Consider the following 17308-nt stretch of genomic DNA (forward strand, 5'->3'; position numbering starts at 1 on the left):
TCAATCCATTAGTTGCTGGTCGATCGAGCTGGAGCTGTACTGTACTGTACGTACGTGCATGCTAGTACATTCTTTCTTTATAGGAGTAGGAGTAGAATGCATGCATACGACACATGCACGTGCACAGTGTACCTGATTCTGCGAAAAGGAACTAATTCCTCCGGTCAAGGTGTACAAGTCCTATATATATACTCCCTCCTTTCCGGTTTATAGGACTTATCTCAAAATTTTAGAGGGTGCTTGGATCCAAGAGATTATTTTTAGTCTGACTAAAAATAGTCTCTTTTAGAGGCTAAAGTTCCAAGCACCCCTGACTAAAGAGAGGCTAGGACTAATCTTGAGGCTAAAATTTTTTAGACATAGGAAACCTACTAAAATATGTATTAGCCCTCTCTCTCATCATTTAATGCCTCTCCTTTAACACATGCGAGTTCTGGATTGGAGGGTTTGGAGGATAATAAATGCTCAATAACTTGATTTTAGTCTCTTTAGTATTTGGATCCAAGCATGGGTGAGGCTACCAAGTTTTAGTCCCACTACTTTTAGTCATGGGACTAAAACGTATCCAAACACCCTCTTAGTTTTTCCATTTTATAAGGCTTAATTTGGTTGTTCCCCATCACATGTTCACACTTCAAGGTGCATTAAATCATTGCATGCAAGTATTAAGAAAAAACTGACCAATGCATGCACTTTATGCATGCATGCATTGCAATTAATTCATTCGTAAACATAATTTTTTAAGGAAAACAAGAGCATTAATTCAATGCTTTTACAAACTACAAAAAATATTCCACCACTCATCATCTACGTTGGTTGGTGAGATTTTTGAATTGAGCCTTATAAACGGAAAAGGAGAAAGTATATATATATATATATATATATATATATATATATATATATATATATATATATATATATATATATATATATATAGGCGCTCACACTGTGATTGACCTACGGATGTAGGAGTACTGCATATATATAGTTGCCCTTGTTTTGTGGAAACTGGAAACTCATCTCACTAGTAAATGTAAATGATGATGCATGTGCGCCGTACGTAGCGTAATCAATGAATCAACGTGCTGCTGCATTGCATTCTCTTCAACACACCTCCGAGCAGTGTTGACGACCTACAGCCGGCTTCACCTAACAAACGTCTTTTCTCCTCAAAAAATATCTTCTTCCTCCTTCCGCCGTCGGTCCACCCCACCTCCGATGGTCTTTGGGGGCATGGCGGCGCGGAATGTCCTTTCCGCCGGCGGGACGGACTCCGATCTTGTTTTTGTTAGGTTCAACATTTTGATTGGGGTTGTGTGGCGGTAGTTATGTCCCTTAGTATGAATAATATCTTCCACGCCCGATTTCCGTCCCCATAGTGCGTCTATCATCATTGGAGGGCATCTGAAGGCGTGTCTCTGTTGGATCTCGCGGGATTCGATCGGTGTTGGTCTTTGGCGGATCTTTTTGGATCCAGTTTTCGTTTGTGTGGTTACATGTTTGATTTTTTTTAATCTACGCCTCTCTTCATGGGCGATGGTTGCTGCTCTTGTGTGATGTTCCTTTAGGGCCTTAATATGACGACTTCTTGAGTGTCTTACAACAAGGTTTGCCAGCTCCGCTCAAGAAGGGTTGATGATGGCGGTGCGTCTTCGGTTCACTGCAGTGCTTGTAGTCGTTGCTAGGTGGTCCATGGACCTAGTTGTAATTTTTCTTGTACCTAGTGTTTTCTGTACTGCTATGATTGATGATGAATAGATTGAAAATTTATCTTGCAAAAAAAGAGGCTAGAGCAGTGTTTATCTTTTAAAAAAATAGAGACCAGTAGTCAACCGAATTTATTTTTGCGGTCAGTTGATTTGTTCCCTATCGTTGGATGCAAAATGAATGGCCAGATATTCTTCTTCTACCTCTGAAATAAATGTTCGTCTTCCTCCTCCCGATCTCAATCTGAAGCGCCCACAACTGCCGGCCGGACCGCCTGCCTCCTCCACAGGTGGTCGGCGGCACTCCTGCGACTGCCTCGCCGCACCGCCGGTCTTGCCGCAGCCCCCGGTCATCCCTCCACCCGCGTCCATTTTTTTCTCCGACGAAGCCCCACCACTCATGTCCACCACCGCCCTCACCCTTAACCCTAAGATAGATAACGGGGTGATGACGTCGAGACCCTTCCTTCTCTCTGGCGAGGTCCTTCCTTCTCCGTCCTTCATTCAAAATCGATCAACCCAAATTCGAAATTCAAGTGACTGACATGTAGCTAAACAGAAGAAAAATATTGTATAAATAAAATAAAAGACCGCCAGCTCGGCTCCTTTCGAGTGGACCAAAGGTTTCTCCCGCGCTCAGTTTTCTTCTTTAAAAAAAAGCAGCATATTTTTTTAGTGGAAAAAATGTTCTCGGTCTGGGCTGCTGGGCCTGAAGTAGACCTCACGTCCAAGTCCAGCAACCTGTAGCTTGAACTCATAACCTAAACGCATGTGTTCAAAAAAAAAAAACCTAAACGCAACATGCGTTTGATATTCACAGATATCAGCTGCTAGCAACACTAAGCGTGTTACTGGTCACTAAACCCTAAATCCTCTTAAGTCTTTTACCATGTACACCCTCCGTTCACAAGTATAACATGGATATATAAGAACTGAAAATGAGTGAACACACACACTAAAACATGATTATATACACCCAATTCAGAAAAATAAAATAGAAAATTTTATATTTATGAACGGATGGAGTACTTAGAGCATCTCCAATAGATGATACAAATTTAGAGATGTAAAACTAGGACATGTAAAATTTACATCACGGAAATTTGCATTTTACATCTTTTAAAAAAGGCAACTCCAACAGATGATGTATACTGGAGATGTAAAAGTGCGACAACAATAGATGATGCAAAATGGAGATGTAAAACTAGACGACGGCCGCACAATTTGTTGTACAGCCACTGTGCCACGTCTTCCTCCATGGCCACCGGCGGCGGCGACGGAAGTGGAGTAGGGGGTTCTTTGACCGGCCGCTTCACACCTCCCCCGCGGGGATTGGGAACCCGTTGCTTATTCGTCAGCGACGCAGCTGCGATGGCGATCGGCCGGGGCGGCGGCATGGAGGAGGTGGGATTTGGGACAGTGGTCGCGCCGGCAAAGTCCGCGGCAGGGTGGGCGACTGCGTCGGAGGAGGCGGCGGGGCCGTCGGAGTTGGCCATGGCCTGAGCGGGCGACAATCGACGAGCGGGGAGCGGGCGGCAAGTGGGCGGGCGGAACGAAAATGAAAATGATTGGACGGTTGACGTGTGGCCATCAGTTTTACATCTCCTGAAGATGAAGATGCAAATTTGCATCTTCAGGTGTTGTATTTTACATCTCCTGGACATGGAGATGTGATTCTTTTTTGCTTCTATATCATCTATTGAAGGTGGGTTTTAGGGCCTTGGGATGTATAGGTTAGTTATTTTTACATCTACATTATTTATTGGAGATGCTCTTAAGTTGAAACTCTTCTCCTCTCATGGATCGCACTTTCCAATAATGGAACAGTTTTCCCTATAGCATGACTCTAGCAAAAGAATTGAAGGTTCATATACTATAGGAATACACCCCGCAAAAAAATATACTATAGGAATATTATTAGGTTTGCAATAAACTAAAGATGATAGGTCGGACAAGCATACTACTTTGTGGGAAAACCTTATCAGCCCGACTTTCTCCTCCGCAACCAAATTATACAGTCCTTCTCCAAAAAACAGAAAACCACTTCTGTTTTGTATGATTTTTCTCTTTTCTTATTTCAATGTTTTTTGGTTGTCCCTTACCTCTAGTATTTTTTGTAAAAAATTGGGTTTTTATTCTAAAAGTGTTCCTCGACTTTTAGAAGATATTATGTCTTCTAAAAATATGTTTACACAATTTTGAAAAATGTTAACTCTCTTTGATAAAATGATCACCTAATATTTTAAAAATAACAAATTTTACTAAAAGGTTTGTCCCTTGAATTTTTCCAACAAATTCATGTATCTGATTAGATTTCATGTAATTGGAAAAGGCTTCACGTATTTATGAGGAGTCATACACGCGGGTCTGAATATTTGTCCATACGCTCTGAAAACATTGTTCACATATTTGCAAAAAAATTAATAAAAGTAAAACAATAGGAATAAAAAAGGTATAAAAAGGAAGGCATGTTTTTTAAAGTAAACATAAAACAAAATAAAAGGCTGGGAAAAATTAAAAAATAATTAAATTAAAAAAGGAAAATGAAAATCAGCAAAAATGAAAATAAATACAAAAGGAAAAAAAAGGAAGAAACGCAAAACATGTGCCTACATTCACTCTTCAAGTGAAATGTTCGCTATCCTTCACATAAAGTGTAGAATAGTATTTTTCCGTAGATGAAATCCATTTTTATGAAGACGGATATTCTACTGGACCATAATGCAATGCAACAGAACAAACAAAAGCTCAGGAAGCCATGTTCGTTGGGAGCAAACACATTGTCGATCAGCCGGACTAGAAGTGCAATGTGTAAGTGTGTCCATTCCATGCCCATTAGTCGGCCAATGTTTCTTACACCAACACACAACCCAACTCAGGCGGGGACCTCCTATTTGACAATTAGAGCGCGGAAATGCTATATCTTGCTTAGTGCGATATGTAGCACCTCTGTGTTATATCTTTCTGGAATGTTCTACAGACCCATACATATTGGTTTTAGAATTTCCACGCAACTTGTTTCCTATATTTTTCTTTTTCGGTTCTATTTTCCTTTTTGTTTTCTGTGCTTTTTCTCTATTGGTTTTCATCGGGTTTCTTTCAGTTTTTTACATTAAATTTTTATTATTTTCTCAAATACACGTTGACATTATTTAAGCACAAGTTGAACATTTTCCGTATATAGGAAAATTTTCGAGATACACATTAAAATTTTCGAATTACACTTTGAACGTTTTTTCCAAATACATGTTGAGCAATTGTCAAACGCACATTAAATATTCTAGATACGAAATGTATGTTTAAACATAAATTGAACATTTTTCATTAAATGCCATAAATATTTTTTTAACATGCGAACATCTTTTAATTGTTCTGATTTATTTAAATGTCGTGATATCTTTTAATCAAACAAATTATTTTTAGAAAATTACACAAACAATAATTTTTCTATTGTTTTTTAAAAAGATATGACAAACTTATATTATTCCAAAGGTGTGTATATTTTGTAAATGGATGGACCACATTTTAATTGATATGAGCATGTTTTTACAAATTATGCAAAAAAATATTACATGAAATTAAAAAAATGAAATAGTATAAAAATACGAAAACTATGTTTAAATTATTATGAAAGATAGTGTAAAAAACATAAACAAGCGAAGATAACAAAGCAACTGGATCCTACTAGGATGGCCTAGCATTAGCTGTTGAGGCAAGCTTTTTTTCGGTCCATTTTGACTGCTCGAGTTCTCTGTTTCTTTTGGTTCTTTCTAGAATTTGGTCTGTTATTTTATTTCGGTTTCCCCAAAACGTTATTTTTTTGAATAGGTAAACAATTTTCTAAAAAGGAAACATATTCCAAAATTTAAATATTTTTCGTAAAATGATACATTGTTAAATGGGATGAAATGTTTTTAAATGTGTGAATAATTTTAAATGGGACGAAAGTTTTTAAAAATGACATGGAAATGTTTTTTGGAATTATGCAAAATAAATATTATTACATGAATTTATTTCAATGCGCTATGAAATTTTAAAAAATTAATAGAAATAAATTCAGAAACTATATTAAATTATTTTGAAAGATAGACTAAAGAAACATAAGCAAACAAACAAAACAAAGCAATCAGATCCTACTAGGGTGGCCCACTACGGGTTCCTGAGGTAGCACTGCACATAGAGCTGCACTTATTTTGTGCAATCTAAATGATGATGGAGCGCATGTATGGCGAAGTGTGTGTAGACTAATGAGTGCGTTGAATGCATGCTCTGTCAAGACAGCTCGACGCAACATTTTTCTTAAAGGAAAACAAAACGACAAACTCTCTATTTTTCTTAAATGGAAACAGGCAAAAAACAATTTATGAATAAAGAGGCAATTAGAAAACAAAAGTCATCACATAAGTGCTCATTGGTTTTTGCTGTGGCAAAGAAAAAAGGTCAGATAAGTATTTTTTTTCAGAATTTAACAGGCCATGCAAAATAGGGATGTATCTGGTGCACCGGGGCAATTGGTGCTACCGATGCACCGGTCCCCCGTTGCACATTCAAAAATATCCGAAAAAATCCGAAAAAAATAGTGCATTGAAGCAACACCAATGTATATTTTCACAAAAATTCAAATCGAAATTCAAAATAGTACTCGAGATATAAAAATGACAAATTTGACACTGAATAATACATAACACAAGTTGGGCTTCAGTTTTGGCCCGTTAGCACACTGATGTGAAATTTGTCATTTTTTATCTTTAGCAATGTTTTGAATTTGAATTTGAATTTTTGTGACAACATACATTGATGTTGTGTCAATGCACTAAATTTTTTCTGTTTTTTTCAAACATTTTTTAATGTGCAAGGGGGTCCGGTGCACCAGTAGCACCAATTGCCCTGGTGCACCAGATATGTTCCCCATGCAAGTAAGCTTCCAGTCTGTGCTGCTAGGCCTAAAAGTAGGGGAAGAGTGGTGGATCTCCAAATGGGCCGGCCACTAAAAGACGATTTTACAGATAATTTTCAGAAAGGGTGTGACTCTAAGCAACTAGCAGTATATTTAAATTTGTGAGAACAGCTACACTGTTTGGTATATTTTAGTTCTTTTCATATATGAACTTACAACCATGATGATTGAACGCCATCACTTAGTCACTTGAATTTACTTGAAATTCTGACCCTGAACATAACCTGGAAGCAACAATATGCATGTCATATACTCACTTTATTAGAGGGTCACTTTTTGGATAAGTTTGCCTTCTATCCATAAATGATTGTCCTTATCCTCAACACATTAAAAGTCCTATTGTTTCGAATTTATTTTCTAACGGTGCAGCCAACATAGAGTTGGGGTGAACAAAGAGGCGCGAAAGAGCCAAGATGACCATGTGGGCAGAGATGAACTTCATGATAACTGGAAAATGGTGGAAAGAGGAAGGGGATGGTGATAGTCATTAGATGGTCAAAACCTGAATGCACTCAACACTCATTGCATGCGATAAGTGGCCCAAAAATAGTTTTGCACAGGCTATCTGTAAGTCAACTTAATTTTTTTATGGTGCAAGTCGATTTGGAAGGAAGTCATGCGGAGCTCGAGGCCAAAGCCGGCGACGACAGAGTCCAACCTAGGAACTCATTGGAGACAGGGATGAGGCGAGGAAGTAGGTGTGGGTTTCGAAAAATGTGAGTTAAGGGTGAGACAGTGTGCCTAAGTTTAATAATTGAGAAATGAGAAAGTTGCGGTAATAACGATTCTTGGTGGCATCACTTACTATATCACTCTGCATATGTGTTGTTCTCCCGTTGCAAAGATGCATAGGTACTTGAGTTAGAGATATGAAAAGAAACAATATTTCTTCCGTTGCAACGCACGGGCACATTTCAAACACACGGGCAGAATCATGACACATTTTGCATAACCATTCAGCATTATCTATTTCCATACGTGTTGATCCGATACGCACATATTGGCGCTTGGAAAAATATCTCTGGGGTCAGCTCAAGATTTGAACCGGCTAGCTGGCACGTCATGAGTGGATGGAAAGACAGACGTCCGACAAGGAGGTGTGCGTCTCTTGTCGATCGTTCAAGGCTGTTTGGTTTGTGATTATGGTTGCCACATGTTGCCACACCTAAGATTAGGCAACTTTGACCAACTTAGGAGGATGTTTGATTCAAGCCTTACCTTAGGCAATATACTTTTTGCCACACTAGAGCCCCACATGACATACACTCAAAAAGTATGGCAAAATTCCCTTAGGCTTGCCAACTTATGACTTTCATTTTGAAGAACTAACCTTAGACAAATGTGACAAGAAATGTGTGGCAAAATATGGTACTCCTAGGCCTAGAACCAAACAGCCCCTAATTTTGCCGTGGGCATACGGCAGTGAGGTGAGCCCTGCCGCGTCGCTCCAGGCAGTGGTACTTGCTACTAGTAGTAAAAATGGCAGTTGCGTCCTACGTGTGGTGTGGAGAAGAGGAGAAAGGGAAGGCGTTGCATGAACGAGCGTACACGGCACCACTGCGTGCATGGCATTGGCATGCATGCAAAGACAAGCCAACCACGACGTGGGACGGCACACATCGCATGCACGCACTCGGTAACAAGGTGACGCGCAGAGAGGCTACGGAGGATCCATGGATGGATGGAGCAGGTCAGGCGCCTGCTAGCACTGGCAGCGAGGCCGACGATCGACGGGGTTGGGCGCCGGCCGGCCACCACACAGCAGGTGTAAGGATTAGAAACAGGAGAGTTTGTGGGATCGCACATCCTCAAAGGGTGCGGGGCTCCTCTTTATATATTATCAAAGATTGATACAAGTACAGGGTATTTACGGTATATTACAATCCTAAAACGTATAGGACATGGATTCTAACACCCTCCCTCAATCTTAACCGGTGTCAAGAATGTTGAGATTGCGTCTACAGACTTCAAACAAAGGAAGTGGCAGCGGCTTAGTAAAGATGTCAGCAAGTTGATCTTTAGACAAGATGAACTTGATCTGTAATAGCTTCTGTGCAACACGCTCCCTCACAAAATGGAAATCAACTTCAATATGCTTCATCCGTGCATGAAAGACGGGATTAGATGAGAGATATGTGGCTCCAATATTATCACACCAGAGAACCGGAGGTATCTTTTGAGGAACACACAACTCTCGCAACAAGGACTGTATCCAAATCAGTTCAGCAGTAGCATTAGCGACAGCCTTGTACTCAGCTTCTGTACTACTCCGAGAGACAGTGGGTTGCTTCCGAGCATTCCAGGCGATTAGATTCGAACCAAAAAACACAGCATATCCCCCTGATGATCGTCTATCATCCGGATTCCCTGCCCAGTCGGCATCAGAGAAAGCAGACAACAACATAGAAGATGCAGGCCAAAGATGTAGTCCAAACGAGAGCGTGAGATGAACATAACGCAGTATGCGTTTAACTGCAGACCAATGGGTATCACGAGGAGCATGAAGATACTGACAGACACGGTTAACTGCAAAGGAAATATCCGGCCCAGTGATAGTGATATATTGTAGTCCACCAACAATAATGCGATACTCAGTAGCGTCATCAGCAGCAAGAAGCACACCAGCATCAGCTGACAGCTTCTCAGTCACAGACATGGGTGTAGAGACAGGCTTAGACTTCAGCATCCCAGCACGTCGAAGAAGATCCAGGGAATATTTTTTCTGAGTGAGAGAGAGAACGTCAACGGTATGTGTAACCTCCAAACCCAAAAAATAGTGAAGCGGACCAAGATCCTTCACAGCAAAATCATGTTGAAGATTTACTATCAGTCGATCGGCAGCAGCAGGCGAAGAACTGATGAGAATAATATCGTCGACATAAACCAATAGGTACATAGTGACCTCAGGGCGCTGGAGAAGAAACAAAGAGGTGTCTGCACTAGATGGAACAAAATCATGTGACCGAAAAGCAGAGCCAAGATGAGCATGCCAGGCACGGGGAGCCTGTTTGAGACCATACATTGCCTTGATCAGCCGACAAAGATGATGAGGCCGATCAGGATCAATAAAACCAGGAGGTTGCCGCATATAAACCTCTTCCTCCAGGACACCATGAAGAAATGCATTCTGAACATCCAATTGACGAAGGGACCAACCATGAGTAACTGCCAATGTGAGAAGAAGGCGAATGGTGGTAGGCTTGATAACAGGACTGAACGTGTCTTCGTAATCAAGACCATAGCTTGCTTAAAACCTTTGGCAACTAGACGAGCCTTATAGCGTTCAACCGATCCATCAACATGCTTCTTGACTTTAAAGACCCATTTAGAGTCTATCACGTTGACTCCTGAGATAGGAGGAACAAGTGTCTAGGTCTCATTTTTCTGCAGCGCAAAAAATTCTTGTTCCATAGCAGCTCTCCAATGTGGTATGCCCATTGCTATATGAAAATGAGTCGGCTCAGATGTTGGATCAGAAATTTTGTGCGCCATACATGCAGCTAGCCATGCAACGGTACCATCTGTTCGTTGCTTTGGTTGAAAAACACCACTCTGGCTACGCGTGTGAACCCGTCGAGGAGCAACCTAAGGCGGTGGTGGAACCAGAGATGGACTAGGAGCGGGCGATGACGAGCCAGGAGATTCCAACACTGACGAGGTCGCATCCGAGCAGGTGTTGGCACGGCGTACTGACGAGGGCGTCGAGGGCGCATCACAAGTCGTCGACGAGGACGGCTCTAGGGCATGCCACGCATGCGAGTCCAGGGACGGGTCAGTAGCTGAGCCGCCTGCTATGAAGGAAGTTGGCGTCGGCTCGTCTTGCTCCGACTCAGGCCGAGCCGCTACTGCATGGCTCGCCCCTCCTTGCATGTGATCGACGTTCGGCCCATGCATGGCCGGGCGATCAACATAAGGTGCATCAGGGGCGGTTTCTTCGTCATCTAGTAGCTGAAGACGAGCACCACGTCCGGTACCTGCATCATGATTAGGAAGCAAAATAGAAGAATATGTAGCATCTACAAATTGGTCAGACGAAACAAGAGACGACGGAGTAGAATGTGATGTAGATTGTGACTCAGAAAAATGAGAGAAAGGATAGTGGTTCTCATCAAAGATAACATCACGGGATATGTAAACACGATTTGAGGGAACATGGAGACACTTGTATCCTTTATGCAGAGAGCTATACCCAATAAAGACACATTTTTTAGAACGAAACTCAAGTTTGCGTTTGTTGTATGGTCGAAGATGCGGCCAACATGCACAACCAAATACTTTGAGAAAAGTATAATCAGGTGTTTCTTGAAGCAAGCATTCAATGGGAATTTTCATGACTAGTACTCGTGTAGGGAGCCTATTTATAAGAAAGCAAGCAGTAGAAAAAGCATCGGACCAAAAACAAAAAGGTACAGATGCATGTGCTAAAAGAGTTAAGCCAGTTTCTACTATGTGACGATGCTTACATTCAGCGGCGCCATTCTGCTGATGTGTATGTGAACATGACACACGGTGTGTAATCCCAAGTTTGCCAAAAAATGTGTTGAGGTTGCGGTATTCCCCTCCCCAATCGGATTGAACATGAATTATCTTGCGACCAAGGAGACGCTCAACATGAGCTTGAAACTGAAGAAACACATTGAACACATCTGACTTGCGCTTAAGAAAGTAGAGCCAAGTAAAGCGACTGTAGGCATCAAGAAAACTGACATAATAATTATGACCACTAACTGAGGTTTGGGCAGGGCCCCATATATCTGAAAACACAATTTTAAGAGGATGTTTAACTACACGAGTAGATACTAGAAACGGAAATTGATGACTTTTGCCTTGTTGACAGGCATCACACACTGAGACATCTTTATCGCTAGACACAATGGGGAGTTGATGACGATGAAGAACATGGCGCACAATGGGGGAGGCTGGGTGACCAAGGCGTGAATGCCATTGAGATGGCTTGACACGAACGCTGCTGAAGACCTGAGAAGCTTGAGGTGCATCAAGTGGATAGAGGCCATGTTGATAATGACCGCTAAGAAGAACGCCCCTCGTTGCGCGATCCTTAACAAAGACATCAAAGGGGTGAAATTCAACAAAAACATCATTGTCTTGAGTAAGTTTAGAAACGGACAGAAGATTACGTGTAACAACAGGAACATCAAGAACATCACGAAGTTGAAGGTGCCTAGAGGTACTCGTGGGAAGGGAAGTTTGACCAATATGTTTGATGTGCATACCTGACCCACTTGCAGTGTGCACCTTGTCCGGACCATGGTAGGGCTCGTGTGAGTGAAGCTTGCCAAGTTCATTCGTCAGATGGTCTGTGGCTGCCGTGTCCATGTACCAACTTGCATCAATGGGATAAGAGGGAGTGTGGCCTTGGGGAGCACCAACGGGACCATGAGTGGCCATGGCGTCTTGGCGCTCATTGTTGCGCCCATCATTGCCAATGCCCAGGAAATCACGCTTGAAGCGTTTGTGACAGCGAGAAGCGATGTGTCCTTGAAAACCGCAAAGCTGACATGTGGGCCGACCACCATTGGGATGACCACAAGTAGGGCAAGATGCACCATCAGCAGACGATGAGCCACCACCTGGATGTTTGTTGTTGTTGTTGTTGTTCTGCTGCTGCATAGGTGGTTTGCCACCTGATGAGACACCACCACTATGATATGGCTGCCGTGAACCACCACGGGTCACGGCGTTTGCTGAACAGAAACCACCATGAACCTCAGGGGACCAACGAGACTCAATACGTTGTTCGGTTTGAAGGAGTCGAGCATAGAGATCTCATGGGGGCATCGGAGTATCACGACCTTGGACCACCTCGACCAAGGAATCATAGTCACCATCGAGCCCACCAAGAATAAAACCAGTGAACTCCTCATCAGAAAGAGGTTTCCTGATGGCGGCCAAAGTGTCAGCAAGGTTGTTCACTTTGTTGAAATAAACCGTGGCCGAGAGATCAAGTTTCTTCATGTCCTGAAGCTGACGACGAAGTGCCATGGACCGCGCCGTGGACTGAGATGAAAAATTGCTCTCAAGCGTTGTCCATGCATCCTAGGATGTGGCAGCAAAGAGGATCATGCCAGCGACCCCTTCGGTCATAGATGATTGAATCGCCGAGAGAATTGCTTGATCTTGTTGCACCCAGACGGTATACGCCTGGTTGGGAACCATGTGTTGCACACCATCCGCTGTTGTGGCCACAACGGTCGACGATGGACATGGCAGCGATCCATCAACATAGTCGAGAAGATTATGGCTACGGAGGAGAGGAAGGACCTGCGCGCGCCAATACAAGAAGTTCTCCGTCGATAACTTGATGGTGAGGAGACGGGCGAAGTGGAACGGCGCAGGTGCGGGCATGTCGGCTACCGCGGGCAGATGGACAAGAGCAGTCCGGACAATGGTGGCCGCGAGAGTGGGCGAAGAAGCCGGCGGCATCACCCCGGCCATGAAGGAGCCGAGGTTGGTGCCGAAGCTGGATGGGCCAGCCATGGTGCTGACGACGAGGGAGCTGTGCAGGCTGTTGGTGCCGGCGAGGAGAGCGGCAAGGTTGGGTGGGAGAAGTCCTCCGACGGTGCCAGCAGCCAAGGGCGCGACAGCGGCGAACGAAGAAGCAGCGGAGGTCATCGTGACCTAGTATGATACCATGTAAGGATTAGAAACAAGAGAGTTTGTGGGATTGCACATCCTCAAGGGGTGCGGGGCTCCTCTTTATATATTACCAAAGATTGATACAAGTACAGGGTATTTATGGTATATTACAATCCTAATACGTATAGGACATGGATTCTAACAGCAGGTACGTACGAGATGAGTGCAGTCAGATGGAGAGGAAGGAAAATGAAATGCACATTAGCTAAATATCAGTTGATTGAATTTCAAACTTGGGTCAATCGATTTTGAGAGTTCACCGGAGGGAAGGAAGGAGAAAGAAGGGCTCGCCGGGCAACCCGGTTATATATCTTAGGGTTTAGGACAAGGATGGTGGCGGGATTTCGCCGGAGGAAGAAAAAGCTGGACGCTAGAGGGATGGCCGGGGGCGGCGGCAAGACCGGCAGTGTGGGACGGTTCGGTGGAGAGTGGGGCTGCGAGGCGGTCATGCCGGTGGTAGCCGGCGGCAGGAGGAAGAAAGGTTGGAGGTCGAAGGAAGGTGCGGGCCGTTGATTTCGGATCCGACAGTTAAAGGTCGATTGACCCAGCTGACTGACGTATAGCGACCCCCAATGAAATGAAATGAATCCTTGGCTCCAACGACCCAATCCGGCATGGCCCCAGCATAGACCTACGTACAAGTCCTACGTAATTAGTGCTACGTGCTAATGTGGCCCAAATTAGTTGGGTTAGGATTAGCGCCCGGGCCCCCACACGGTTGAAATCAGGGGGCGGAGGAGAGGATTTAGGAAGGTTACGTAAGTTGCCTACGTAGGTTTACCTAGGTGTAGCATTTTTGCCCCAGCGTATGATCGGTCGATCCATCGTACCGCATCTCCCGCAAGATCAGCGAGCGTTCTGAACTGCGTGCCACCTGCAAATCGCGATGGCCATTTACGCGCGACGCATGCATGCCCAACGTAGACGTAGTACGTACGGTGGCCGACCGCGCGCGATCGCGATTGCTTGCTTTCATTTGGCGGCGACAGTGATCGCCATTACCAACGCAACGCTGCCTGCCAGTGCCATCGCGGCCAATTAATCCATCGGTGCTCCATCGAGCTGGAGCTGGAGCTGTGCTGTACTGTACGTACGTGCATGGTTTTTTTTTTGGAACGAAGGCTCAAGAAGAGCCCAGTTTTGAAGTAACGAAGCCATCAACCGGCCAGGAATTACATCAGCCCCATACAACGGAAAGGAGAAACAAAGAAACTGAAAACGGCAGATACAAGGTGCTACAAAAACAGGTTACAGGCACCACAACAGACATCACAAGAGATCTACATGGGGACTAGCTAAATGTTGATGGCACCCTTGGACGCGAATGAAGCACCAAAGCATGACAGCAAGCGAGCTTCAAGAGGGAATCGCCCCCAGCGAAGATGAACATGCCCTCATCTACTTCGAAAAGAGACCACCATGATCAAACCCTCCTTCTTCAATTCTGAAGGGGACGCCTGCCCCTCGCCCTGGATCGAAGGGCGCCGGACCGTCGCAAATTGAAGCAGCTCACCCTAGAGCAAAGAATGGTAGAGATGCTGTGGCACCTTGGGAGATACTCAGCGTGACCAACCCACCGTGCAAGATCACCAAGAGAAGAACCTCACTGCAGCTCAATGGTCCATACACGAAGAAATGAAGCTGTTTAAGGACGAGGGCACCAAAGAAACAAACACAGAGTTGATAAACAACTAGAGCATATGCGAGATTAGAGCTCAAAAAAATTATAATCCATGTCTGAGGCACCCACGCCGTGCAGCTGCACATAGGGGAGAGGAACCATATCCCATCCCCCAACCATGGCAACCCACAAGAGAACACGGACAACCACAGCGAGCTAATATTGCGAATCCCAGCGAAATCAACAACTGCGATGTCACTGTGTGCCGGAGAACCGCATCCAAGAGCCAACGCACACCCCCAACTCGCCCAAGACGACACCTTCAGGAAGGTGACGACGCAAGCCACACCGCTGTCGCCCAGACCAGATCTGGCTAAGGTTTTCACCCGGGTATGAGAGGGGAGGGAGATGGGAACGAACCTCGACGGCGCCTCCGAGAAGGGGAACGACGCCAGCAGGCGTCGCCACAGTGTGGCCAAGACCACCGGCCAAAGATTTCTCTCGGTCCGAGAACGCAAACTCCGGCATCCCCACCTTCAACAGGTCCGGCGACCGGCGGCCGCCACGACCTAGATCCAGAGGGGAAAAGGCATAGGAAGGGAGAGGAAGAGACCTCCAGATCTGACGCGCAGCCAGGGGCACCAGGCCACCCGCCGTGACCCTCGCCCCGCGCCTCCACCACTCGCCGCCCGCGCGTCCAAGGGGGGAGGAGGAGCACCAGCGGACGCTGCTCGCCACAAAGACAGCGCCGCCGCACCTTTCGAGGCCGCCGCCTTGGTTACGAGAGCCCTCCGCACGGAGACGGAGCAGCACGGCCTCGCCGCCACCTTCCTTGGACGCCACGCGGACTATGCCGACGACCCCTCTGGCGGCGGCGAGGAGGGAAAGGGGAGGGGAAGGAGGCTTGGCGGCTAGGGTTTTGTCGCCGCCCGCATCGCCTCGAGGGGAGCGAAGCGGGGGCCTTTTTCCAGTCCACGTACGTGCATGGTAGTACATTCTTTGTTTCTAGAATGCATGATGTGCGCATACGATACATGCACGTGCGCAGTGTACCAAACTGCGGTCGGTCGGTCGACCTTGTGTGTGCTATCGTCGTCATGATTCAGCGAAAAGGAATTCGATTATGACGAAAACGTCTTGTTTCATTCAACGTACATCATCGAAAATTCTAAAATAAATCCAGCAATTGAACCTTGGTGGTCTGGGAAAACTACTGTCCTAACCATCCAACCAACCTCTTTCTACTTGGCGAAGGCAAGCATGTAGGCCCTAAGTTTTCTCTTTTGTTCTTCAAAAAAGAAGCACATTATGTTTTGAGGAAAAAAAACGTCCTCTTTCAGCTACTTGGCCTGAAGTAGGGGTAATCGCTAACAATATTTACGTCACCTCTAACAACCGGGAGCAACTTGTTGACGAGCGCTCCTTCGGGAGCTTTGCAACAATCATTTGCAGGTGGGCTGAGAGGACACCACTTGGCCTGCTCTCAGCCGCTGCCATGTGTCGCGCTCTGGGTGCTTCATTCGGATTTTTTTTACACACGTTTTCGGCTTTTTAAACGGGGTTTTCCAGGTTTTTTTTTGATTTTTTGGTTTTCCACCTTGGACCCAAAAATCATTGAAGCGAAAAAACGCGTTTTTTCTTCCACAAAAGGCGCGGTTTGGCTTCTGTGAGAGGCACGGCCGTACCTCTCAAAAACAAAAAAAACATTTTCTATTCTTTTTTCCTTCCACGAGAGGCACAGTTTTCCTTCCATGAAAGGCACGATTATGCTTTCGCGAGAGGCATGGCCGTGCCTCTCGGAAAAGGAAATAAAACGTGTTTTCTGTTTCTTTCCTTCCGCAAGAGGCACGGTTGTGCTTTTGCGGAAGGCACGGCCCGTGCCTCTCGGAAGCGAAAAAACATGCTTTTTGTTATTTTTTTCCTTTCACGACTGGCACGGTTTATCCTCCGCGAGAGGCACGGCCATGCCTCTCGGAAACGAAAAAAGAATGTGTTTTCTATTTTTTCCTTCCGCGAGAGACACGGTTTTGCTTCCTCGAGAAGCACGGTTGTGATTTCGGGAGTGCCTCTCAGAAACGAAAAAAATGTGTTTTTTGTTTTCTTTCTTTCGGTGAGAGGCACGGTTTTCCTTACGCGAGAGGCACGGTTGTGCTTTCGCGAGAGGCAAGGCCGTGCCTCTTTCAGAAAGGAAAAAGAAACCCTGCTCCCGGTTCGGTTTTTTCATCCATTTTTTCGTGAAAAAAGAGTTCGTCAAAACCTATCAACATGGGATCTAGTATTGAAAATCTCAACGTGAGGAATCCAACGATGAAAATGGTTCGAGATTTGGATGCACGGTTTAAGAGATAAAACGTTTTGAATAAACGA

Source organism: Triticum aestivum, chromosome 5A (assembly GCF_018294505.1).
Source record: "Triticum aestivum cultivar Chinese Spring chromosome 5A, IWGSC CS RefSeq v2.1, whole genome shotgun sequence".
Lineage (NCBI taxonomy): Eukaryota > Viridiplantae > Streptophyta > Magnoliopsida > Poales > Poaceae > Triticum > Triticum aestivum.